This window comes from Hyaena hyaena, unplaced genomic scaffold, assembly GCF_003009895.1.
Source record: "Hyaena hyaena isolate Hyena2069 unplaced genomic scaffold, ASM300989v1 scaffold_672, whole genome shotgun sequence".
Lineage (NCBI taxonomy): Eukaryota > Metazoa > Chordata > Mammalia > Carnivora > Hyaenidae > Hyaena > Hyaena hyaena.
Window position 1 is genome coordinate 723,585 of NW_024081299.1, and position 26,270 is coordinate 749,854.

General features: G+C 35.9%; 1 long non-coding RNA gene across 2 annotated transcripts in view; it reads left to right on the top strand.

Moving 5' to 3' along the window:
* The first annotated feature begins 7,223 nt into the window (after positions 1–7,223).
* LOC120220085 overlaps positions 7,224–26,270 on the top strand; it is a 45,803-nt gene continuing 26,756 nt past the window's right edge. Inside the window, exons 1-3 of one of the 2 annotated variants that reach the window (XR_005525455.1) lie at positions 7,224–7,283; positions 8,202–8,381; positions 10,696–10,840. This is a non-coding gene — a long non-coding RNA (uncharacterized LOC120220085). Of the gene's footprint in view, positions 7,284–8,201; positions 8,382–10,695; positions 10,841–26,270 lie in introns of those variants that run through there. The other variant, XR_005525456.1, reaches the window with a different exon arrangement.

The window sequence follows — 26,270 nt, forward strand, 5'->3', positions numbered from 1 at the left end:
TCTATTTATTTTAATGGGGTCCAATATATCAATTTTTTTCCTCTTTGTGGTTCATGCCTTTAATATCAGGTCTAAGATGTTTCATAAATAGACTTTAAATGTGTATGAGGTTTATATCCTTTTATATATCTAGAGTGAAACTAAAAATGCAGTGTCATCTCAGCAAAGAACTTAATGATTTTCTGCCTTGTTATCACTTTCTGAATAAATGAAGCACTCTATAGAGTTGAGTTGCAATATTCCTGCCAGATGCCTACAGTGTCTTATTGAGCCACTATAATACAGCATTCTGTACCTATTTAGGTTAATTATGATTAAATTTAAAAGCTGAGTTGGTTGAATTGCTTCATCATTTAATTACGATGGAGACAAATTAATTGTTTTTATATGCTTCTTTTTTGAAAGCCTGTGAGTTTCTGATTGTTGGCTAAGTTTAGTAGTACTTAAGATTTAGAATTTAAAGCTTCAAGTGGAAAATTTAACTACTTCATGATTTCAGAAAATGTGTCTTTTGTGAGAAGATTCTTTAAACATTCCAAAGATGATATCTCATCTCAGGGATTAAAATTATTAGTAGAGAAGTATTCATACCCCCTTTTTACTAACACAACACACATGCATACACCCACATGTGTGCACTCACACACACACACCTTCTATGGATGATCATTTGTTTGATTAGCTTCTCTGTTGGTCTTCTATTGAATTGATCTTGATGAAGTCTAGATTGGAGTTTAAAGAAGGCAAGAAAGTAAGAATTTGTCTGCAAGAAGTAAGTGAAAATATAATGAAGAACAGAATGAGAGACGGTTTTGAAAAACACACTGGGGTTAGAAGGGGTGGGTGGAGAGAATTATCAGTCACAGAAGGGAGTGTCAGTGAGAAAAGCTTGCTAAGAAAGACAATGTAGATTGGGATAATAAAAATACCACTTAGGATTGAAAGGGTACACTTTTCTCTGAAATACTGCATACTGATGGGTCTTGAAATAAAATCAAGGAGGCCATTGTTTGTTGTTTTCCAATTGAATTAATTATAACTTCATTGACAAGAGTTTGCACATTTTTATCTCCTATAAACAAGTAGTGTCAATAAATACCCCCCTTTTTTTTTTTATTATTACAAGAGCATAATATTGGTATTGGTTCTTCCCAGAATACAAAGTAACACTAATTGGTAGTAGAGGGAAGAAAAGGTGAGTTCTTTATCTCCATTTTTTTTTTTTTTTAGGTTCTGTTCCTTTTAGATTCTAATCCCATCTTTTTTGCTACCTTAGCTTCTATAAGTTTATGGGGTTTTTTTTGCATTATAAAAGAGAACTGTTCCACAAAGTCCCAAAATCTTTGGCTAGGCAAAGCCAATATTTCTAATAGTAATGGTCCTCTGATAATGTCCAAAACTGCATGGCTGGCTCTATCTGCCTGGTAAACTTTAGTCTCCATTTTCAATCTTTTTCTGAACTCTATTACCAGCATCTTAAGCTCAATCTTTTCAAACTTAACTCACTCAGTTAAAGTTATATTTTACACTTCCCTCTTATACAGCCCCACATTTCACCAGAGAAGTGTGTGATTTATTTCCTCTGTTGATATTTACTCTATTTAGCTCTTGTATTTTCTTCCTTTCTGCTAAGGTCACATTCCACAAGACCATGGTCAGTCACCTGAATTACCTTAACAGCCTTCTAATAATGAGTCATTTAGCTGTTCTGGCCCATTCTGCATATATCAGCCGGAGTGATTTTGTGAGTCTTTATTAAATCACCTCTCTCCCTTACTTGACAATTCTCTAAAGGCCTCCCTCGCCATTACGATGAAGTCCACAGCCCCTACTCTGGCACACAAAATCCAGTGTAATCTGTCTGGCTAATCTCTCCAACCATCTCTCCCATGGATTTCTCACTTCCTTACTGTGTTTCAAGCACACAGACCTTTTCTTTTTTGATTCTCAAATTCAGAATCATGTTTTGAAATATTTGTTAAGGCTTTTGCACTTGCTTTAATTCCTGTTTGGAAAGCTCTCTCCTAAAATACCTGCATGATTACCTCCTCCTTGTTAGTTTGCTCTCAAGTAAAATATTATCCCCTCAGAGTTATCTCCCAATAAAGATAGTTCAATGCAGCTTTCCAGATCCACAATTCTCATAAGCCATTTATTCATTTGCATCTTTATTGTCTCTTTCCAATTCTCACCCCTAAAGTAGCATGTAATTTTGAATAAAAGACTAGGTATTCACCCAATCTGCATTGGAAAGGATCTGCAAAGCTTGAAATTATTAAAGACCTCTTCTGATATCAAAAACATGTTTCTTATCTATACCTATAGCCACATCTGTGGCTATATCTGTCTATATAATTCATTTATTTGTCTACATTCCAGCAAAATGAGACTAGTTTTCTAAACATATCTAATGTTTTGATTCCATGTATGCATTTTCAAAGTAATTTTTCATAGGGATTTGAAATGTAAACATCCCTGTGTGATTGCTAATCCCTAAATGCCATTTTATATGAATTTAGATGAATTTTGTTTCTTCTGTTCAGTGGCTGAAATAATTATCTGAATAATGCAAAGATTCCTATACCACATGCTGTTCATTTTTCAGAATCGTGTTGTCATTAAATTAAAAGGTTTATAAAATAGGTTATACTTTAAAGAATATTAAAGGAAAACTGACAGAAAATTCTAACTTTATTCTTTATATAGATGAATAGCTATTTTTAGAGTAATGTAAGCTTTAGATTTATATATGCCTATCTGTTTTATATGTCATCTGGATAGGATATGCTATTCCTTTTTTTTCTGATGACAAGATAATAGCAAAACAAAGTAAGATCTACATTTACTGTAGCCTTCTGTTATAGGAAGAAGTATAAGTTACAAACTTCATGTGTTCTTTTATCAGGCTATGTTTGATTTTATCACATGTTTCATAAGCAATAAATATTTGCTTTACATTTACCAATGACTATATTTCAGGCAGTACACAGAGCAGGGAAAATAAGAAGGAGTCTAAAAAGTGTTTTTCACTTATAATGTGGTAGATGCCGTGCTATACAATTTGTTTCAATAAATCACTTAATTCTTATAAAGCCACATAAAATAAGAAGTAATTGGTCATTTTCCAATCTTCTTTGGCCACTTGGGAAAACAGCAGAGTACAACAGAAGGAGACAGACAAGTCCAAATTTAAATTGTTTCTATCCCTTACAAGGTGTGTGACTTTAGGACATTTATGTATTCTATCAGTTTGGGATAGGGCTTATTCTATACTGGTTAGGGCGCTTACCTTAAAGGATTGCTCCCTCTTGCAGCAAAACTCCTTAGAAGAGCTGCATATATTAAATTTCTCCAATTTCTCTCTTTCCACTGTTCTCTGAGATCTGTAATCTAAGGTGCTTCCGCACCTCCTATACGCTGCTCTTGTCCATTTCATCAGCGACATCCACATTGTTAAATCAATGATTAGTTCAGTCTTCATTTCAGTGGATCTTTTAAGCAGCACTTCACACAGATTCTCACGCTCTTTGATACATTTCTTCACTTCTCCTCTAAGATACCACTATCTGTTGTGTTTTCTCCTGCATCACAGGTATCCCTTCTTCATCCTGGCTGTTTTATCCTAATTTCCCTAATCTCAACTGGTAGAAAATCTCAAGGTTCATAGTTTGGTCTTTTTTTTTTTTTTTTTCTTCTTGAATGTCCCTCTCTTGGTAAGCTCCTGCAGTCTCATGACTTTAAATACCACGCATGTTAATGGTTCTCAACTTATATCTTTAGCCTGATATTCCTTTTGAACTTGAAACTTGGTTATCAGCTTCTTACTAACATCTTTATATGGGTGTTTATTGATATTCTCAAACTGAATATATGCAGTATTGACTCTTGTTCCCCTCCCTCCAAAATCTGCTTACACCCAAGTGCATCTCTGCAGTTGCTTAACCCCAACATTTCTGGAGTCATTATTTATCTCCCCCTCTTACCAGTGTCCTACCCACCCCACCCTGCAATGTTGGCACTTCTAGAATCTGGCAGCTTCTCTCTTGCCTTGCTGATAATTCCTTCCAACAAGCCTTTACCATCTCTTACAAGGATGACCACAATAGCCACCTAACTGGCCTTTCTGCTTCTACTCTTAGTCCAATACAGTTAATTCATATATAGAAGCCAGTGATGTATGTGTATGTGTGTGTGTGTGTTTGTGTGTAGGAAGAGGAGGGTTCCTGCTAAACCTAAGTCAGACTATGTCACCCCTGAGCTCAAATCCTATGATAATTCACTTGTTCATTCAAAAGTAAAAGCCACAGCCCTTATACAGTCTATAAAGCCTTAAATAATCTCATGCCCCACCAGTCCCCCTTAATGCTTTGATTTCTTTTTTTTTTTTTTTAAGTTTATTTATCTTTGAAAGAGACAGAGAACAAGCAGAGGAAGGGCAGAGACAGAGGGAGAGGCACAGATTCCAAAGCAGGCTCCAGGCTTCGAGTTGTCAGCACAGAGCCTGATGTGGGGCTCTAACCCACGAACCGTGAGATTGTGATCTAAGCCGAAGTCGGACGCTTAACGGACTGGGCCACCCAGGCGCCCCTTGATTTCATTTCCTATTCTTTCTTCCCGCCTCCCATCAAGATACTGCAGCCATGCTGGCTTCTTTGGTTCCACCATAAAGACTGTGCACTTACTGTTCAATTCTTCTGGAAAGAATCCAAGAACTCAAATGACTACACCGCTCATCTTCTTAGATCTTTGCTCGAATCACATCATTTCAAAGAGAATTGCCGGATCACTTTAATATTACAATCTGTACCTCCCTGGATTAAGAGTGCCCTGATACTCTTAATCCCATGTATACTGATAAACTTATTTTTAGTCTTCATACTTATAAATACTAGATAATTCATTCTCTATATCTATTTTTATTATCTATCTCTCCTTGCTAAAATATAAGCTCTATGATGCATAAATATATCCAAATGCCCAGGAGGATTTCTGACACATTATATCCACTTAATAAATACTTATTAAATGAAGGATGTTATCTAAAAATTATAAGAACATGGTAAGGCTTCAGCCTGTATCTATTCTGATTTTTTTGATATGTGTAAAATAGGTACTGATTCTATCCAAAAACTATATACACACACACACACACACACACACACACAGAATAAGAATATATACACATACACACACACATACAATGTTCTCCTATAAGGAAATATTAATACTGTTGTCAGAAGAAATTTGACATTGAACTGCAGTGCGTGAAATGGGAAGTTGCTAGTTTTTCTATTCTGATAAGTAGAAAAACAATAATGGAAGCAGGCTAGCTGTTCACAGTTTTTATTTTACTTGAAATTGGCATCTGCCAAAATAAATAAACAAATAAATAGCTAAGTTAAAAAATCAAAAGGTTCTCCCTTGGGTTGTCAAGAATATCAGTATTAGAAAATGGCTTGAATGCAGTGTTAACTAAGAGGTTAAGTTAGTAGCCTAATACAGACAGAAGGCCTCGAAGGAGTAAGTGGACACCACAGCTCCTAATTCTCCTTGGAAGGCAGAAAAGGGCAGAAGGCAGTGGTGTTTTAAACAGACATCTTTACCCCTATGAGAAAGAGCAGCTTAGGCATTTTTAGTAAAGTAGCTAAGGAGTTTTGCTATGTAAGTCATGCATAGGCCAGGATCCAAGAGGTTTATAACCCTGAACCTTCGAAATCAGTTCTCATTTGCTATGGATGGACATCAGTTAAAAAATAATTTACACTATTTTCAAAAAACTATTTTTTCTTAATATTAACAGGTAAGTAAGTATGGCTATGATTTAATCAATATGGAAATTGTTAATATAAAAATGTAGGAGACTAAAAAAAGCTACATCTAATAAAACAAAATACACTGTTTTGAGTCAAAAATTAAATTTACTCTTCCTGAGGAAAAAATTAAATTCACTCTTCCTGGAAAAGGCCTAAATTACTTGTTCAACAGTCCCAGTAAAACAACTGCTACATGTTAAACAAACTACCTAAACTTCACCATGAAAACTTTGCTAAGGGGCGCCTGGGTGGCTCAGTCAGTTAAGCAGATGACTTCAGCTTAGGTCATGATCTTCTGGTTTATGGGTTCGAGCTCCGCATCGGGCTTTGTGCTGACAGCTCAGAGAGCCTGAAGCCTGATTCAGATTCTGTGTCTCCCTCTCTCTCTACTCCTCCCCCACTTGCAATCTTTCTCTCAAAATAATAAGTAGACACGAATAGAATAGAATAGAATAGAATAGAATAGAATAGAAGAAGGTTCTTCTGAGTCCTATCATCTCTCTAAAAAAATCACTGCTAAAAACATTCATACTTTTGTATACTGTATTTTCCTGAAGTATAGAAAGCATGTCCCAATAATTTTGTATCTTTACTGTCTGGCAAAACAACAAGCACTTTAATAAGTTGGTCTAACAACATGAAGATTGAATATATCTTCCTTACTAAGTACTATATCGATATATTTAAGAGAAAAAAAATTATCCCTTATGCATATTTATGTCCACTCTCTGTATCTGAGGAAAGTTGACCTAATATCTATCTGATTAGAGCATGAAAGGTGACCGAGTATCTGACAGAATGAGTTGATTAGTTATCTTTCTGGATACACACGCATACATACACAGTCTGGACAGCTGTGCAGCTGCCTCTGAGGCAGTACGAGAGGATATGAAAATACGAGTCTTTCTAAATCCCAATCCCCTGGGTAGTTTCTAAAGGCAACTACTGCTAACAGATTTCAAATTTCCATATCTGTAACTATTAATTTATCATATGCTTAACTCTTTGTCAGTCTATAAATTTAGGTAATAGTGTAGTCCCTCGTTTCCCATGGAGGATATATTTTCAAGACCTCCAGTGGATGCCTGAAATTGCAGATACTATGCATACTATGTGTTTCCCCCATTCACATCTATGATAAAATGTCATTTATAAATTGGGCACAGTAAGGGATTAACAGCAACAGCTAATAATAAAATAAGACAATTATAACAATATGCTATAATAAAAGTTTCATGAATGTGGTCTCTCTCTCACCTGAAGTGTCTGACTGCACTGTATTCACTCTTCTCATGATGGTGTTGGATGATACAAGGCCTATGTGATGAGATGAAGCGAGGTGAAAGACACACACATTGTTATGTAGTGTTAAGGCTGTCACTGACCTTTGGACGATCTGTTGGAAGGATGATCACCTGCTTCAGGATGTAGTTGATGCAGGTAATGGAAACTGTACCAGTGAGACTGCAGGTAAGGGACCCATGTGTCTATTTTCTTTACTCTGTTAAAAAAAAAAAAAAAAAAGATAAGAAAAATGTTAGTGCACTTACATTTCACTTTCCTTCTACTTTTCCCTCTCAGTCCCAACTTCTGCCTAGTGTGTTAACATTTTTCTATTGACAAGCTTTAAAATGGGAGCAAGGCTTTAACTGGGAATTTTCATTTTATGTCTAAGGCACCAAACCTAAGATAATGGGTGGAATTACCGGCACATCTTTAAGTATAGTTGCAGAGCTAGATGCCAACCTTGCAGGGCATAATAGAGACAGTAACAAAAGCCCAGCACACATAACTCCCAATAACCCTCAGAAGTTACATATTCATTAGAATAATGTTGACTAATTGAAGAGATTCTGTAAGGTTTCAGGGTGCTATAATGTTACCAAACTTAAGGATACTTCCTCCCTCGCAGACAAATTGGTAGGAGTCAGAAAGAAAAACAGACATTTCAGATGTCCCTGAGAAGGAGAAGGCTGGCTCTCGGCTCCCACTAGGACATATGCTAGAGCACAGAGATTGTAGGGCTGGTCCATGCTATCGTTAAGAGAGTGTGGGAGGGCTCTTGTGAAAAACTCCCAGGAGTTCCAGGAGTGCAGAGACAGGTGTGAAAACAGGTACTGTGGCCAAACTCTCATGCCCAGAGAATACGGACAGCTGGAGTCCACCAGTTGGACCAATGCACAGCAGCAGTGGAAGAAGAGGGAGGGAACTGCTTAGTTTTGCAGACCAACTATCTATGATATCAGTAATCAATCTATCCGCATCAATTCAACGCAGTTTCCCATAGAAAGGTGGTCTTCTCACATAACACTCAACCTTTGTTCAATTATGATAGTGAACAGCCAACCCATGCATGATGCTATTTTCCTTTTTGGTTATTATGCCTAGTTCCTATGCTCTGATCCTGGAAGAACCAGAGGCAGCATAGTGAGGGAAGATGGAGTGTAATAGAAAAGTGGCAACATGATGAAAGAACAGATCAGCTCCTCCTTTCTCCATTCTTGGTCCCTGGTTCAAAGCCACAGGCAAGACCTCAACCACAGGGACAGGAGTAGCATTGACCCAAAGGTGAGGATGTAGTTATGGAGTCATCTCTGGAGCACCTTCCAAAATGTGTTAATTTGGTGTACTTTTTTGTTCAAGTCTCAATAAGATTATATTGGATTTCCAATTAATAATGAATTTAAATTATGTGAATATTATCAATCATTTTTTTCTAAGAAATCTAAGGACTGTAAGTAAAGCAATGGTCCTTGATCCCCAATTTAAATATAATTTCTTTTCTGAGACTTTGGTGACACATCTGATTTTTTTTCATTTATATTTTTCTAATTCTTTCTACAATGCACTTATTTATTTGAACATGTAGAAATGTATTTCACAAGAGCTCCTAAGTACTTCTGATTAAAAACAAACAAGCAAAAGTCCCTCTCCCTAATTGATTTCTAGTAATCTCAGTTTTCATAAGTTTTCTGCCATTGAAACGGATCTTCATAATAGTCAATGTATACATATCCTGAACAAGAACCTCTTGAAGTCATTAAAATATTTGTACACACTCTTCAAGTTAACATCTTAAATTTTAAGCTTCTAAATGGTAGGTTTTTGTGTATCCTCACTCAGTAGCTTTCTGTATTGTTCCCCTTTTAATCCTAGAACTAGGCATATTAAAAAATAATTCTGCATGTACTTTCTCTCTCAAAATAAACATTAACAAAATCTAAAATAATTTTGCCAGTGCCACATAAATATAAAATGATAAAAAAAATAGATGATTCATAAGATGGACATTGAAACTTTGAGAAGTTGACTTGTTTCCTTTATCTTTCCGATTCTTCCTTTCTTTTCTCTTTCTTTCTTTCTTCCTTTCTTCTCTCTCTTTCTTCTTCCTCTTTTACCCACCCACCCTTCCTTCCCTTCCCTTTTTCCTTTCTCCTCCCTTACTCTAAATCCTTATTCCATTATTTTTCCCAGGATCATAGCATTGTTAAAGATAGGAATGACTGTCTTGAAGAATAAAATGTTAATGGCTACCTTGAATATACTGGGAACTTTCCTGGGAGTAGATTTTTAAGTGATGCAAAACATGTTGCTTTCCTGAGCACAGTTTTGGCTTAAAGTATTTAATAGATTTCAATGTTGTTGTAGTAGTTGTTGATGTTGTTGTTTTTCCTTTATGCCTTCTTTTACATAACCTCTTTTTCTTGCCTGATTTTTCTTAAAATAAATACATATGTTGAATCTTACAAGTCATAAACCCTAATGCTGGCTTAGAGATTCAAATAAACATTGATATGCCCAATACTATTTTACAAAAGTAAAATATAATTAAGTAAAACATATTACACTATAAAATCATATTGATATATCTAGGAAAAAACACAGTAACCCAGCTATTGCTAAGCCCCATGTAATAAATACCTAGATACATAAAAATGATTCATAAATATTTACCTTTGTAAATCCTGCTAATAAGTCTTTGTTTTGACATGGAATCAGAAAACTGTCTGGCAAAATTTCATTTTGCTGAGTAAGTAAAAAATTTAAGAAAATAACCAAATCTACTAACATCATTAATAAGGCTTTATTTCTTTAGATATGGGGCACCTGGGTGGCACAGTGGGTTAAGCGTCTGACTTCAGCTCAGGTCATGATCTTGTGGTTTGTGAGTTCAAGCCCCATGTCAGGCTCCGGACTGACAGCTCAAAGGCTGGATCCTACATTGGCTTCTGTATCTCCCTCCCTTTCTGGCCCTCCCCCTACTTATGTGCTCTCTTTCTCTCTCTCTCAAATAAATAACCATTTTTTAAAAATTAAAAAAAAGAAATACAATTTGTATCACACATCAATAACATTATTTGAGGTCCCATCAGAATGAGTCCATTAACAGCATATTTTTGTAAAACAAGCTATTTTAGTTTACAATTCATCTTTACCCTGTTGATAATAGCATACGATTGTAAGTAAAAATGTCTCCTATTTTTTCCCCATTAGAGGCTTTATTTAGTTCTCTCTTTGTCACTGATATAATGTCATCATTATGTCAAATGTCACAAATATTGTATTAGCTCTGGAATACCAAAGCATAGATCTCCTTCATGACTGTTGCAACATGGAGAGGTCCAATATCTAAGAATGTGGTGTCCAGAGAGGGTTTGAGAAGTTTTAGTATAATCCAGGATAAGATACCAGCCACTGTGCATCCTCCCTGTATTGTATTCTTAAATGAGGAATTTAGTTGTCTGCAAAAGTTACTTGTGTTTTAAACTGACAATTTCTATTTCCAAAGTTAAGCATATAGATTTGTGGACATCAATGTGTACATTTTTCCCTCTCTCTCATTCTAGTATCAAGTAGTATCAAGTAGTATTTCTCGTTCTAGAAAAAAAATGCTCAGCTTGAGTAGCAGAGACCAGGTGGAAGATTGGGGGAAAAAAGGACTTGAGATATTATCATCTCAAAGTTATCCATCAAAGAGGAATTTCTTCTCTTGCAAAGAAAGTTTTTGCTCTTCATGTTAAAATTTCAAGGACTAGTAAGAATAAACAATTCTTAAAAAAATAAAAAGAATCAACAACTCTTGGAAACTCTTGAAATTCATAACTCTTTGTTGTAACTGAAGGGTAGTTAGTTGATTGGAACTGTCGGAAAGTTAAGCATCATTAAGTTTCTTGGTTTGGCCAAACAGATTATGCCTTCCTGGTGAAATCATCAACTATTCAATTTACTTATTTCATGATTACCAAAAAATAGACAAAAAATTACTGCTTTTACCGTATAAAGTGAGTGGCTAATATATTGCAACTGGAGGAAAGCAGGCTTGACTAAACTTTTAACTTCTAACAGATTTTGGGTAACCATCTATACTACTTAAAACAGTGCTACTGAAAGTGTATGGTTCAGTCTTTTTTTTCTATCTCACATACATGAAATACAGCCAGATCAACACTAAACCATACCATCCTGCACACCTAGAAAACTGACGTGAGGATGAACACAACAATCTGCACAACCTGAACCACAGAACTCAGCAGGTACATGACATGGAGAGATGAACTGGGGAGGAGAGGAGACCCAGAGGGCTGGGAGCTGTTTTTGCTTGCGGAGAGAAGAAGGAGACCGGGAGAGTCCAGGAAAAGCACTCTCCAAAAAAGCAGCTGGAGAAAGTGGGGGAAAAAAAGGTGGAACAATCCGCAGGGACTGAACTAAAAAGGGAGAAAGGAGAAAGGAGAGAGTTTAAATTCCATTAATAATCTATGAACAGGGGGAGCGCAGAGTCCGAAACTCTGCGGCTCAAAATACCTGGTGAGAAGGGTAAATTCCCAGAAGAGTGGGTCTGGGAGGTCCTCGGCCCCCGCGACTTTTTCCACAATCCAGGAAACGCTGCTGCTGTGCAATCACCTGAATTTTTTCTGGGTCAGGCTGACACCCAGCCACAAGAATCTGGACATAGGAAGCAACAAGGTCTCGGTAGCATTCCCGGGTGCTGCTGGCACTCGGCCATTGCTCAGTGAGACCCTCCCCCAGAGGATCTCAGCCCAGCAAAGCCTCGGTCCCTCAGAAGTGAGGGGTTGGGAAATATAGCCACATCTCAGATAAAACTCAGGAGAGTGGTGCCGCCTGGCAACCTGACAGCATGGCTGCAGACAGTGCAAAAGCAGGGAGTGAACTGAAACCGAAGGCAAAGGACGGGTGCTCGAGTCCCGGTCGGAAAACAGAGATGTCTGACGCAAGCCTGAATATCTCAGTGACGCCATTTTCGCCCGACCCACGCATGCGCATACACAACTACAGGTGCCTCGATAATCTACCCCAGTAAGCTAAGCATCGCCATCTAGTGGAGAATGGAGCCATTACACTAAGCCCTGCCCAACGGGACCAGCCTCGCTCTTCAGGAACACCACAAATCTCTCCACCTGGTTACTTCAGGGACTATAAAGTGCTTCATAGTTTGATTTCTAGAGTAAAACGATGCAATATCAATCGTATCTCAGTCTGTTTGCTGGCCCATCTATTCAATTTTTTTCCTTTTTTTTATTCTTTCCTTTCCATTTCTTGTCTTTTACTTGAATACAGAAAAATAATTAAAATAATTATTTTGGAGGCACCTGGGTGGCTCAATCGTTAAGTGTTGGATTTTGGCTCAGGTCATGATCTCACAGTCTGTGAGTTCGAGCCCTGTGTTGGGCTCTGTGCTGACAGCTCAGAGTCTGAAGCCTGCTTTGGATTCTGTATCTCCTTCTCTCTCTGTCCCTCCCCCACTTGTAATCTGTCTCTCTCTGTCTCTCAAAAACATATAAATGTAAAAAAAATTTTAAATTTTTATTTTCAATTTTTTATTAAAAATAATTTCCTTTATTGTTTCTTTTTTCACTTGATTTTTTACTTTTTGTAAAATTTTCAATTTCTATCTTACTTCCATCATTTCAAGTTATTCTATTTAATTGCTTTCATTTTCTCAAATTTTCAAACGTTTTTGTTTGTATGTTTGTTTTTCGTATTTTGTTTTTGTTGCTTCTGTTTTGTTTCCTTTTTTCCTTCTCTTTTTCCCTTTTTTTCTCTAATCAATCAAGCTCCCTTCAATAACCAGAATAAAACACACCTAGGATTTAGCATCATTTATTAGATTTGTGCGTGTATGTGTGTGGTTTTTAATTTTTTAATTTTAATATTTTCCCTTTTTTCTCTAATCAATCAAGCTCCTTTCAATAACTAGACCAAAACACACCTAAGATCTAGTATTTCTTATTTGATTTTGTGTGTGTGTGTTGTTTATAATTTTTAGTGTTAAATTTTTCCCATTTTTACTCTAATCAGCCAAGCTCCTTTCAATAACCAGACCCAAAAACACCTAAAATCTAGCATCATTTATTTGATTGTGTGTGTAGATGTGTTGTTTTTAATTTTTTTAATTTTAAAATTTTCCCTTTTTTTTCTCTAATCAAGCTCTTTTCAATATCCAGACCAAAGCACATCTAGGATCTAGCATCATTTATTCGCTTTTTCTTTGAGTGTGTTGTTTTCGATTAAATTATTTTTTACCTTATTAACTCTTGTTCTTCCTTCAAAATGACAAAATAAAGGAATTCACTCCAAAACAAAGAGCAAGAAGAAATGTCAGCCAAGGACTTAAGTAACACAGATACAAGAAAGATACCTGAACCAGAATATAGAATTACGATGATAAGAACACTAGCTGGGGTCAAAATTAGATTAGAATCTCTCTCTATGGAGATAAAAGAAGTAAAAGGTAGTCAGGATCAAATTTAAAAAAGGCGATAACTGAGCTGTAGTCTAGAATGGATGCCACAGAGGCAAGGATGGATAGGCAGAGGAGCAAATCAGCAATATAGAGAACAAACTTATGGAGAATAATGAAGCAGATAAAAAGAGGGAGAGTAAAACAAAAGCACTATTTAAGAATAAGATAAATCAGTGACTCATTAAAAAGAAACAACATTAATCACAGGAGTCCCAGAAGATGACGAGAGAGAAATAAGGTAGAAGGGTTATGTGAGCAAATCATAGCAGTAAACTTTCCTAACCTGGGGAAATATACAGATATGAAAATCCAGGAAGTACAGAGAACTCCCACAAAATTCAACAAAAATCAACCATCAACAAGGCATATCATAGTCAAATTCACAAAATACTCAGGCAAGGAAAGAGTCATGAAAGCAGCAAGGGAAAAAAATCCTTAACATACAAAGGAAGGCAGACCAGGTTTGCAGCAGACCTATCCACAGAAACTTGGCAGGCCAGAAGAGTAGCAGGATATATTCCATGTGCTGAATCAGGGAAATATGCAGCCAAGAATACTTTATCCAGCAAGGCTGCCATTCAAAATAGAAGGAGAAATAAAAAGTTCCCCAGAAAAACAAAAATTAAAGGAATTCATGACCACTGAACCAGCCCTGCAAGAAATTTTGAAGGGGACTCTCATAGGGGAAAAAAGACAAAAAAAGACCAAAAGCAACAAAGACTAGAAAGGACCAGAAAACACCACCAGAAACTCCAACTCTACAGGAAACATAATGGCAATAAACTCTCATCTTTCAGTACTCACTTTAAAGGTCAACGGACTAAATGCTCCGATCGAAAGATACAGGGTAACAGAATGGATAAGAAAATAAGACCCATCTATATGCTGTTTACAAGAGACCCACTTGAGACCTAAAGACACCTTCAGATTGAATGTGAAGGGATGGAGAACCATCTATCATGCTAATGGGCACCAAAAGAAAGCTGTAGTTGCCTTCCTTTTGTCAGATAATCTAGACTTTAAAATAAAAACTGTAACATGAGATGAAAAAGGACATTGCATAATAATTAAGGGGTCTATCCACCAAGAAGACACCACAATTGCAAACATTTATGCTCTAAATGTGATAGCACCCAAGTATATGAATCAATTAATAACAAATATAAAGAAACTCATTGATAAGAATATCATAATAGTAGGGGACTTCAACACCCCACTTACAGCAATGGGCAGCTCATCTAAACAGAAAATCAACAAGGAAACCATGGCTTTGAATGACACACTGGACCAGATGGACTTAACAGATATATTCAGAACATTTCATTCTAAAACAGCAGAATATACATTCTTCTCTAGAGCACGCAGAACTTTCTCCAGAATAGACCACATACTGGGACACAAATCAGCCCTCAACAAGTACAAAAAGATCAATATCATACCGTACATATTTTTAGACCACAATGCTATGGAAATCGAAATCAACCACAAGAAAAAATTTGGAAGGATAACAAATACTCGGAGACTAAAGAACACCCTACAAAAGAATGAATGGGCTAACCAAGAAGTTAAGGAGGAAATTAAAAAGTAAATGGAAGCCAATGAAAATGGTAATCCCACCACCCAAAACCTCTGGGACACAGCAAAGGCAGTCATAAGAGGGAAGCATATAGCAATCCAGGGCTTCCTAAAGAAGGAAAAAAGGTCTCAGATACAAAACCTAACCTTATACCTCAAAGAGCTGTAAAAAACACAGCGAATAAAACCCCAAACCAGCAGAAGACAGGAAATAATAAAGATTAGAGCAGAAGGCAATGCTATTAAAACCAAAACCCAGTAGAACAGATCGATAAAACCAGAAGCTGGTTCTTTGAAAGAATTAACAAAACTGATAAACCACTAGCCAGTTTGATCAAAAAGAAAAGGAAAGGACCCAAATAAATAAAATCAAGAATGAAAGAGGAGAGATCACAACCAAAACAGCAGATATAAAAACAATAATAAGAAAATATTATGAGCAATTATACTCCAATAAAATGAGCAATCTGGAAGAAATGGACAAATTCCTAGAAACATATAAACTACCAAACTGAAACAGGAAAAAATAGAAAATTTGAACAAACCCATGACCAGTAAAGAATTCAAATTAGTAACAAAAAATTCCCAAAAACCAAGAATCCAGGGCCAGATGGCTTTCCAGGGGAATTCTACCAAACTTTTAAGGAAGAGTTAACACCTATTCTCTTGAAGCTGGTCCAGAAAATACAAATAGAAGGAAAACTTCCAAACTCTTTCTATGAAGCCAGCATTACCTCGATTCCAAAACCAGACAAAGACCCCACTAACAAAGAGAACTATAGACCAATCTCCTTGATGAACATGGATGCAAAAATCATCAATAAGACATTAGCCAAGTGGATCCACTAATACACCAAAAAAAGTATTCAACACGACCAAGTGGGATTTATACCTGTGATGCAGGGCTGGGTCATTATCCACAAAAGAGTCAATGTATTCATCACATCAATAAAAGAAAGGACAAGAGCCACATGATCCTCTCAATAGATGCAGAGAAAGCATTTGACAAAATACAGCACCTTTTCTTGATAAAAACCCTTAAGAAAGTAGGGATAGAAGGATCATACCTCGAGATCATAAAAGCCATACATGAAAGACTCAATGCTAATATCCTCAATGGGGAAAAACTGAGAGCTTTCCCTCTAAGGGTAGGAACAAGACAGGGATATCCACTCTCACCACTGTTACTGAACATAGTATTGGAAGTCTTAGTCTCAGCAATGAGAAAACACAAAGAAATAAACGGCATCTAAATCAGCCAGGAGGAAGTCAAACTCTCACTCTTTGGAGATGACATGATACTCTATATGGAAAAACCCAAAAAATTCCACCGAAAACTGCTAGAACTGATCCAGGAATTCAGCAAAGTGGCCGGATATAAAATCAATGCACAGAAATCGTTGCATTCCTATACACCAATAATGAAGCAACAGAAAGAGAAATCAAGGAATCGAAACCATTTAGTTACAACAAAAGCCATAAAGTACCTAGGAATAAACATAACCAAAGAGGGGAAAATCTACACACTGAAAACTACAGAAAGCTGATGAAGGAAATTGAAGAAGACACACAAAAAAATAGAAGAAATATTCCATGCTCCTGGATAGGAAGAACAAATATTGTTAAAATGTCAATATTACCCAAAGCAATCTACATAGTCAATGCAATCCCTATCAAAATAACACCAGCATTCTTCACAGAATTAGAACAATCTTAAAATTTGTATGGAATCAGAAAAGGCAAATAGCCAAAATGGCTTTCAAATAGCCAAAGCAAACTTGATAAAGACAACCAAAGTAGGAGGCATCACAATCCCAGACTTCAAACTGTATTACAAAGCTGTAATCATCAAGACAGTATGGTACTGGACAAGAACAGACACTCATATCAATGGAACAGAATTGAGAACCCAGAAGTGGACACACAAACATATGGCCAACTTATCTTTGACAAAGTAGGAAAAAATATTGAATGGAATAAAGATAGTCTCTTCAGCAAGTGGTGTTGGAAAAACTGGACAGCAACATGCAGAAAAATGAACCAGGATCACTTTCTTACACCATACACAAAAATAAACTAAAAATGGGTGAAAGACCGAAAAGAAAGGCAGGAAGCCATCAAAATCCTCGAGGAGAAAGCAGACAAGAACCTCTTTGACCTTGGCCACAGCAACTTCTTACTCCACACGTCTCCAGAGGGAAGGGAAACAAAAGCAAAATGAACTATTGGGACCTCATCAAAATAAAAAGCGAAGGAAACAATCAGTAAAACTAAAATGCAGCTGATGGAATGGGAGAAGATATTTGCAAATGACATATCAAAGGTTTGCTATCCAAAATCTATTAAGGATTTATCGAACTCAACACCCCCCAAAACAAACAAACAAAAAACAAATAATCCAATGAAGAAATGGGCTAAAGACATGAAAAGCCACTTCTCCAAAGAAGACATCCAGATGGCCAACAGACACATGAAATGATGTTCAACATCACTCATGATCCAGGGAAATATAAATCAAAACTTCAGTGAGATACCACCATTCTGATTTTACTCAGCATGTCTAAAATCAACAAGTCAGGCAACAACTGATGCTGGCGAGGATGCTGAGAAAGAGAATCTCTTTTGCACTGCTGGTGGGAATGCAAATTGGTACAGCCACTCTGGAAAACAGTATGGAGATTCTTCAAAAAATTAAAAAAAGAACTACCCTAGGACCCAGCAATTGCACTACTAGGTATTTATCCAAGGGATACAGGGGTGCTGTTTCAACACATGCACCCCAGTGTTTATAGCAGCACTATCAACAATAGCCAAAGTATGGAAAGAGCCCAAATGTCCGTCGACAGATGAATGGATAAAGAAGATGTGGCATTATTATAGAAAGGAGTATTACTAATCAATCAAAAAGAATGAAATCTTACAATTTGCAACAATGTGGATAGAACTTGAGTGTGTTATGCTAAGCAAAATTAGTCAGTCAGAGAAAGGCAAATATCATATGATCTTATTCATATGAGGACCTTAAGATACAAAAAAGATGAACACATAAGGGAAGGAAAGCAAAAATCACCTAAAAATAGGGAGGGGGCAAAAACATAAGAGACTCTGAAATATGGAGAACAAACTGAGGGTTACTGGAGGAGTTGCGGGAGGGGATTTGGGCTAAATGGGCAAGAGGCATTAAGGAATCTACTCTTGAAATCATTGTTGCACTATATGCTAAGATGTAAATTAAAAAAAATTTTAAACCAGTAAAAAAAAAGAAAAGAAAAGAAATATCATACAATTAGTGACTAGCTGGTGTGACTGAATTTAGCAAGCAGAGATTCTCAGCAAGATGGAGCACCCCCTGTTCTCTCCTGTGAGTCCCTGAAGCAGATTCAACCCCATTTAATAAACTTATTACACCTAAAAAAAAAAAAAAAAAGAAAAAGAAAAAGAAAAGAAAAGAAAAAGTGTAGTTCCCAGACCTGCAGGATATGCTTCACCTGGGAGCTTGTTAGAAATGAACACTGTTGGCTCCTACTCCAGACCTGCTAAATAGGAATTTCTGGGAGAGGGGCTAAGGAATTAGTGCTTTAAAAAGCTGTTTAAGTGGTTCTTATGCATGTTTGAGAACTCACCTAAGAGTTAGGTAGGAGAAATATTTGAGAACAGGATTTGATTTTTAGTTAGGCAGCTGGTATAAGCCAGAAACTATCTGATGAACAAGTTAAAAAGGAAAACACTGGGACTCAGGTCAGAAATTGATGACTATGGGGAACGATAAAATGAGATAGAACCCAGCCATGCAAAATACGGACACTAAGGGAAATATTCCTTCATATGTTGATGTTACTATTATTCAATATAGTGACGTCATTATGAAGCTTAACTGAAGCAAATTAGTCTTCACAGAAAGTTTTTATTTTACATTAAAACATGTCGTATCTACAGAAATTGCCCCAAACCTCTCTAAAACATATTTGTTAAGATTTCTTATGCTCTAAGACTATGTGTGTCTTTTACCAACTTACAGTAAGGGTGTCAGCATATTTATTTATTAGTAAATGTGTAATACATATAAAATATAATAGTGTATATATAGTATCATTTTGTTACATATTTTAAAAGCTTAATATATATATATATTTTTTTTCAATTAACAATTGGGTCACATTATCCTGCTTTTTTAAATTTACAAAACCAGTGAGACAATATAATGGAAATGATTCTGGAAAACTGTCAAGTATTGGCAATGAGCCACTTAGAAGACATAAACTGACCAGCTTTATATAACAGTGACTGAATATTATAATAAGCCACTTTATTTAATAAAATAACTTTTATTACTTTTATTCTGAGATCTAGTATATTAAATAAAGAAGAGGATATTTTTAAAGTAAAAAAAAATAAAGAACTGAATTTAAGAAGAGAAAAAAAATTTAAAGTCTTTATTACTGTCTAATTTCAAAGAAACAACACATAATTTTAAGATTGGAGAGAGATTAATCAATGTCAACACGATAAGTACCAGAGAACTGAAATCTAGGTAGATCAAGTGCTTTCAGGATTCATGGGTTTCCTTGCCATATTGAATGTCCCTAAATACATATCAAAACTTATTTAAATTGTACTAGTTGTATGGTTTATTACACACATTTCAAGGCAAAACTTCACTTGATACTAATAGTCTTTCTTTGACGTTCTCTACAGAAAACATAATTAGCACATGTCTAGAAGTTACATTTTCTTTGACATTGTAATTTGAAAAGCACCACTATAATCTTAACCATTATCACTTTATTTTTTTAATGTTTATATATTTTTGAGAGAGAGAGAAACAGGGTGCAAGTGGGGGAGGAGCAAAGAGAGAGAGGGAGGCACAGAATTCAAAGCAGGCTCCAGGCTCTGAGCTGTCAGCACAGAACCCGACGTGGGGCTCAAACTCAAACTGCAAGATCATGACCTGAGCTGAAGTCCCACACTTAACTGACTGAGCCACCCAGACACCCCCTCATTTCTAATTTTATTGAATTCTTATCCATGATCTACAAAGATCACCACCAGTTAACTCTTTTTTTAAAACTGAATTATAATTCACATACAATGTTGAATTGGTTTCAGGTATACAACACAGTGATTCAACAACTATATACGTTACTCAGTGTTCACCACAGTAAGTGTAGGCACCATCTGTCACCATACGACATTTTTACAGTATTATCAACTGTATTCCCTATGTTGTACTTTTCATCTTTGTGATTTATTTATTCCATAACTGGAAGTAGCCAGGAAAGATATTAAGAAAACAATCCTATTTACAATTGCACCAAAATACCTCAGGATAAATTTGACCAAGGAGTTGAAAGACCTATATCCTAAAAACTCTAAGACACTGATGAAAGAAAATGATACCACCTCCAGTTAATTCTTGCCTAAGATTTTTCTGGGACTTGCCTTTAAAACCAAATTAAAATCCGAACTTTTCTTAATGATTTACCAGGCCTGCATAAGTTAACAGCCTGTTTACCCAAATATATTTTACCTCATCCCACTGATGGGTTACTTGGATGCCCACCTGCTCTACTCTTTGTTCTCCAGCACGTCAACTTCTCTCACTCCTGAGTTGTGCAGACTGTCCCCTAGTCTCTCCCCCAGTCTTTATAAAGTTTCTTCCTGGTGTCCAAAGCTTAGCAGGTAAACCTCTTGAAAAATTTTGGTTTTCTGAACGTCTAATATATCAGAGCATAGCAAGAAAGAATAGCTTAAAATGAAACTGGAGAGGGTTGCAGGGGTCAACCACAAAGTCAGTTTGGGGGGTGAACTTTGTGTGAATGTTGGGAGATCATTTCATATGAAATATGATTCCCTTGTTCACATAAAAGTATGCATTCCTATAGATAATAGTTAGAATGATATCTAATGAAGGGTACGATAATCTTTTATGTCATTTAGCCAGAATAGAAAAAAAAATACTTAGGCAGAAAACTGAGAGCATGCTTGTGAAGAGGACTTATTAAGTGTATGTTTCTTGGCTTAGACAGTTGGAAGACCAAGATGGAGATGTTTCAAGTAGTTGTAGTTGCATTTAGAGAGGTTATGGTTACATGTGGTTACCATGTGCAGGAAGATCAGGAACTATAAACAGGGACCCACCCCCTGCCCCTTATTCTTATATCAAGGTAAGTGTCACCTAGAACAGTGGAAGAGCAAGACAATAAGAGTAACCTTTGGTTATCTTATCAAAATTATTTTTGATACTTCCACATGGAATATTGTATATTTTTAAGGACCAGGCAATACACTAATTCTTAGGCACTTACATGATTTCTGACAGCATCTATGTGAAATAAGATGGCAATTTTACGGTTGAGAAAATTGAGGCTCGAATCTATTGAAACATGACCAACATCACATAGCTATAAAAGATATAATTTTGGATTTGTCTGATTATAATTCCTTTATCTTTCTAGTAACTTTTTCTCCCTTTTAAACATAATAATAATTAGTATTTGCTCTTGTTTATATGTTAATGAATCATTTTCCATACAACCTTTTTAAAAATAACATTTTGAAACTCCACCGATTGTAAGAGTTTTACTGGAAAGCACTGAATAAAAAAGCAAGTTAATTGCTATGTGTCTGAAGCATTATATGGAACACAGACAAATATATAATCATGTACCTGCTTTTACTTCCTATCTTGATGTCCTTCTTATCTTCTGCTCTTTGCCAATGCTAACTTAGCAATTTCACATCTCTGTTTCATACACTATGAAGGTCATTGTTTATTGGTGGTTTGATGTTGAGCTTGCATATTTTTCTGCATAACAATATCTGACTGCTTGTATCTGTTGATTTTTCAAGGCAACTTGCTTTCTCTCTCTCTCTCTCTCTTTTTTTTTTTTTTAGTTCCTAGTCAATCCTTAACCATATCTTACCTATAGAAATACATCTATATAGTCACTTGTAGTAACTTTTATGCTGCAATGTAAAAGGGAGAGAAAACACACCTCTACATTAGCCACAATTTCCATTTTCCTGAACACCTACCTAAACTTGGATAGTGAATTCATAAACACTGCTACATTTATATATCTCTTAACTTTATAAAGTTTAGCATATGTACCACAAAATATACATGAAAATATACTGTAAAACTCATTGTAAGATTAAAAATTAAATACCTGTGAAACCACCACCCAGGTGAAGAGAGAGAATGTTATCAGCACCCCAGAAATCACCTCAGCCATGGCCAGTCATTTCCCTCTCCCTCCTGTCCAAGATAATCAATAGCCTCAAGTAATTATTAATTAGTTATATCCTAACTAATAATTCTAAACTAATACTGATACTACTTTTGCCTTTAATTAAGAATCATAGGGGCATCTGGGTGGCTCAGTTGGTTAAGCATCCACAGTTTGTGGGTTTGAGCCCCACATCGAGCTCTGAAATAACAGCTCAGAACCTGGAGCTTTGGATTCTGTGACTTCTTTTCTCTCTGTCTCTCACCTGCTTGTGCTCTGTCTCTCTCTCAAAAATAAACAAATGTTAAAAAAATTTAAAAATCATGAATTATGCTACTTTTTGTGTTCTTTTACTTGGGATTGCCTTTGTAAGACCCATCCATGTTGTGGCATAAAGTTGTATTTCATTTATTTTCCTTGACAGACATTTGAGTTATTTCTAGTATCTTAATTCTGAATAACACTGATTAAAACAACCTTAAATAAACCTCTTTATGTACACAGTTCTATTGGAGATAGACCCAAGAATAGAATTATGGAGTCATATTGTATGGATATATTGGTGGTTTATAAGTTAATAGTCCTCTGAAAGTATTTGAGTGGGCCTACTGCTCCTTATCCTTCCTAATAATTGACATTATACTTTTTGTTTCCTTTTATCAGTCTAGTAGATTTGTAGTGATATTTCATTGTGATTTCAACTGGAATTACTCTAATTTCAGGTGACTTTTAGGAATGTTTTCAGATGTTTATGAGTCACCTGGGTATTGTTTTATAAACTACCTATGTCTATTGATTATTTTTTTCTACTAGGTTGTTCGTCATTTTCTTATTGCTGTTAATGAGTTACTTATAACTTATTCATATGCAGTGACTTGGCTCCCTTTTTTGGTTACATGTGCTAGAAAGTCTTTTCTCACTATTGTGTTTACTTTTTCTTTACTTCAATGGTTTTTAATTTTCATGTAGTAAAACTTGTCGATATTTTCCTTTACTTTCAGAGATATGTGTGTTCCAATTAAGTAGTTGCTCAATGGGGTACCTGTGTGGCTCAGTTGGTAAAGTGTCTGACTTTGGCTCAGATCATGGTCTCACGGTTGATGGGTTCAAACCCTGTGTTGGGCTCTGTACTGAATGCTTGCTTAGAGCCTGGAGACTGCTTCAGAGTCTGTGTCTCCTTTTCTCTCAAAAATAAATAAATGTAAAAATAAAAATTAAGCAGTTACTCAATACCACAAAATCATGAATGTATTTTTCTGTAGTATGTTCTAGAAGCTTTATGTATGTATATATGTATATTTGTATCCTGTATTAATTTATTTTTTACATTTATGATCAGATATTTAGTGTACTTGGTATTTATGTTTATATTTATCTGTGAGGTAATATTCATTCCAGTTTTTTATAGAGATAAATTTTCAGAGTACTTTTTATTAAAAATATTGTCCTTTATCCCAGATCAAAATGTTTACCATTTTCATGAATGATTTGACTATTGTAAACCCTTTGCATTTTTGTATAAATTTAAGAATCAAATTTTAATTTACACACACACATACATATATAAAAACAAAGCTGCTGAAACTTTTACTGTAATTGCATTCAATGTAAAAAATTGGATTAGGAGAATTGGTATCTTTGAAATATCTTGCAAACACAATATACTTTATTTATAACTTATCAATGGTTCTCAAAAAAATGTTTTAAAGTTTTCTTATCATCCTGATATTAGCTCTATTCCCAAGTATGCCAGTATATGGGAGTGTTGTTATGGTGAACAGTAACATTTTAAATTTATTTTTTTGACTTTTGCATATAGAAATATAATTAAATTTCATATAGTGACTTTGTGTCCAATGACCTTATTAATGCTCTTTCTCTAATTATTTTTCATAATTAAATACTGGTATTTTCAGGTTATCTTCTTAGTTTTAGCTTAATTCTCTCTAAATAGAAAATACACTCAGAATTTCAATTTTTAAACATTGCTTGATATTTCCTTTATGGCTTACATACAGTCGATTTTTTTTTTTTTTGAGATGTACGTGTTTATTTCAGAAAGCTATTTGGAATTTATTTTATTTTATTTTTATAAATAGTGTATTGTCAAGGCGGTTTCCATATAACACCCAGTGCTCATCCCAACAAGTGCCCTCCTCCATGCCCATCACCTCCCTTCTCCTCTTCCCCACCCCCATCAGTCCTCAGCTTGTTCTCGGCACTCAAGAGTGTCTCATGGTTTGCCTCTCTCCCTCTTTCCCACTATTTCCCCCCTTCTTCTCCCCTATGGTCCTCTGTTACGTTCCTCCTAATCCTCCTATACGTGCAAACATATGGTATTTATCCTTCTCTGCCTGACATACAGTCAATTTTTAATGCACTGACTTTTTAAAACATAAATATGTGTTAAATTTCGTAACAAGGTTGTCCAAATCTCTGTCCTCACTCTGTCAAACTGTCCATTGTCAACTATCCATTGTCACTATTTTCTACCCAGTGTCACAGATGCTGGGAGCCACAATCCCCAAAATTCCCAATCAGAGTCACTTCAGTGAGCTGCAGTTCCTCGCAGATTTCAATGACACTGCCTTACATGCTCCTTTACCTGCTCATGTCTTGCTGGGTTCTGGGAACCATACACAGTACATCATAGATATTATCTGAGCCTATAACTATCAAGAATGGCAGCTGGTCAAGAGTTTCACAACTCTAAATGCTCATGTTTCAAAACTGAGTCATCACTGCAAAGGTCAGTATTTGCCTACTCTATCCTTAATCCTGCCATTAGGCTCTACAAAGTCACCCAAAAGGATGTGTACGATTCTCAGTTGTCTCCTCACCTGACAGACCCTATGCTTCAAAACTGATATCCATAGTTCTTCAGGGCTCTTGCCGTCCAGTTCATCTCTTCCAGACATGTGATATGCTCTTATTGCAAAAGCAGCTAGCAAGCTGGGCTCACTTAGCTGGATTTCTTCTCTTCTTATGTCTTATAACCATACATTTTAGGAGATTGCCAGATTGTCAATGCTTTTAAGTGAATTTAACAAAATTTTCCTAGTTTATTCACTGAAAGACAGAGTCTAGATAGACCTAGTCTGACACTATGGGGAAAGGGGAGCCATTTACATGTTCCGTTCAATATACTGTTGAATACCTCAATGAAATATTTGTTTATCATTATGGAAAAAAATTTTTTAAAGAATATGTTTTATGGAGACACAGATTATGTCATTATTAGTTACAGCTGTAGATACAATGCCTAGCAAAGATAAAAGAATAAGAATAATTCATTGTTTTATGTAATTTACATTATGTAAATTGCATTATGTAATTATATATATTCACCTGAAATAATTAGTATTTATTAACAAGTTAGTAACAAAAGGTATGCCTTATTTATGATATCTAGTGTATTATATTCATCTTCCTGGTTTATCTTTTAATGTTAATAATTGGACACATATATACAAAACTCAACTGTCCTCGATTATTTCTGAGTGTGTAAGTCCTACTAATGAAATTCTCCAAGGTATAAGGATATGCCAAATTACTTCAGCCTTACAGTTTAAAAATAAGGACAAATGGGGCGCCTGGGTGGCTTAGTCGGTTAAGCGTCCGACTTTCGCTTAGGTCATGATCTCGCAGTTCGTGGGTTCGAACCCCGCGTCGGGCTCTGTGCTGACTGCCAGCTCAGAGCCTGGAGCCTGTTTCAGAGTCTGTGACTCCCTCTCTCTCTGACCCTCCCCTGCTCACGCTGTCTCTCTCTCTCTCTCCTAGAAATAAATAAAACATTTAAAAAACAACAACAACAACAAGAATATCGGACCCTAATTTTCTTCTTGCCCAGCATTTAGAGATTATTCTGCATTGGTGCCTATGGATCTGTCT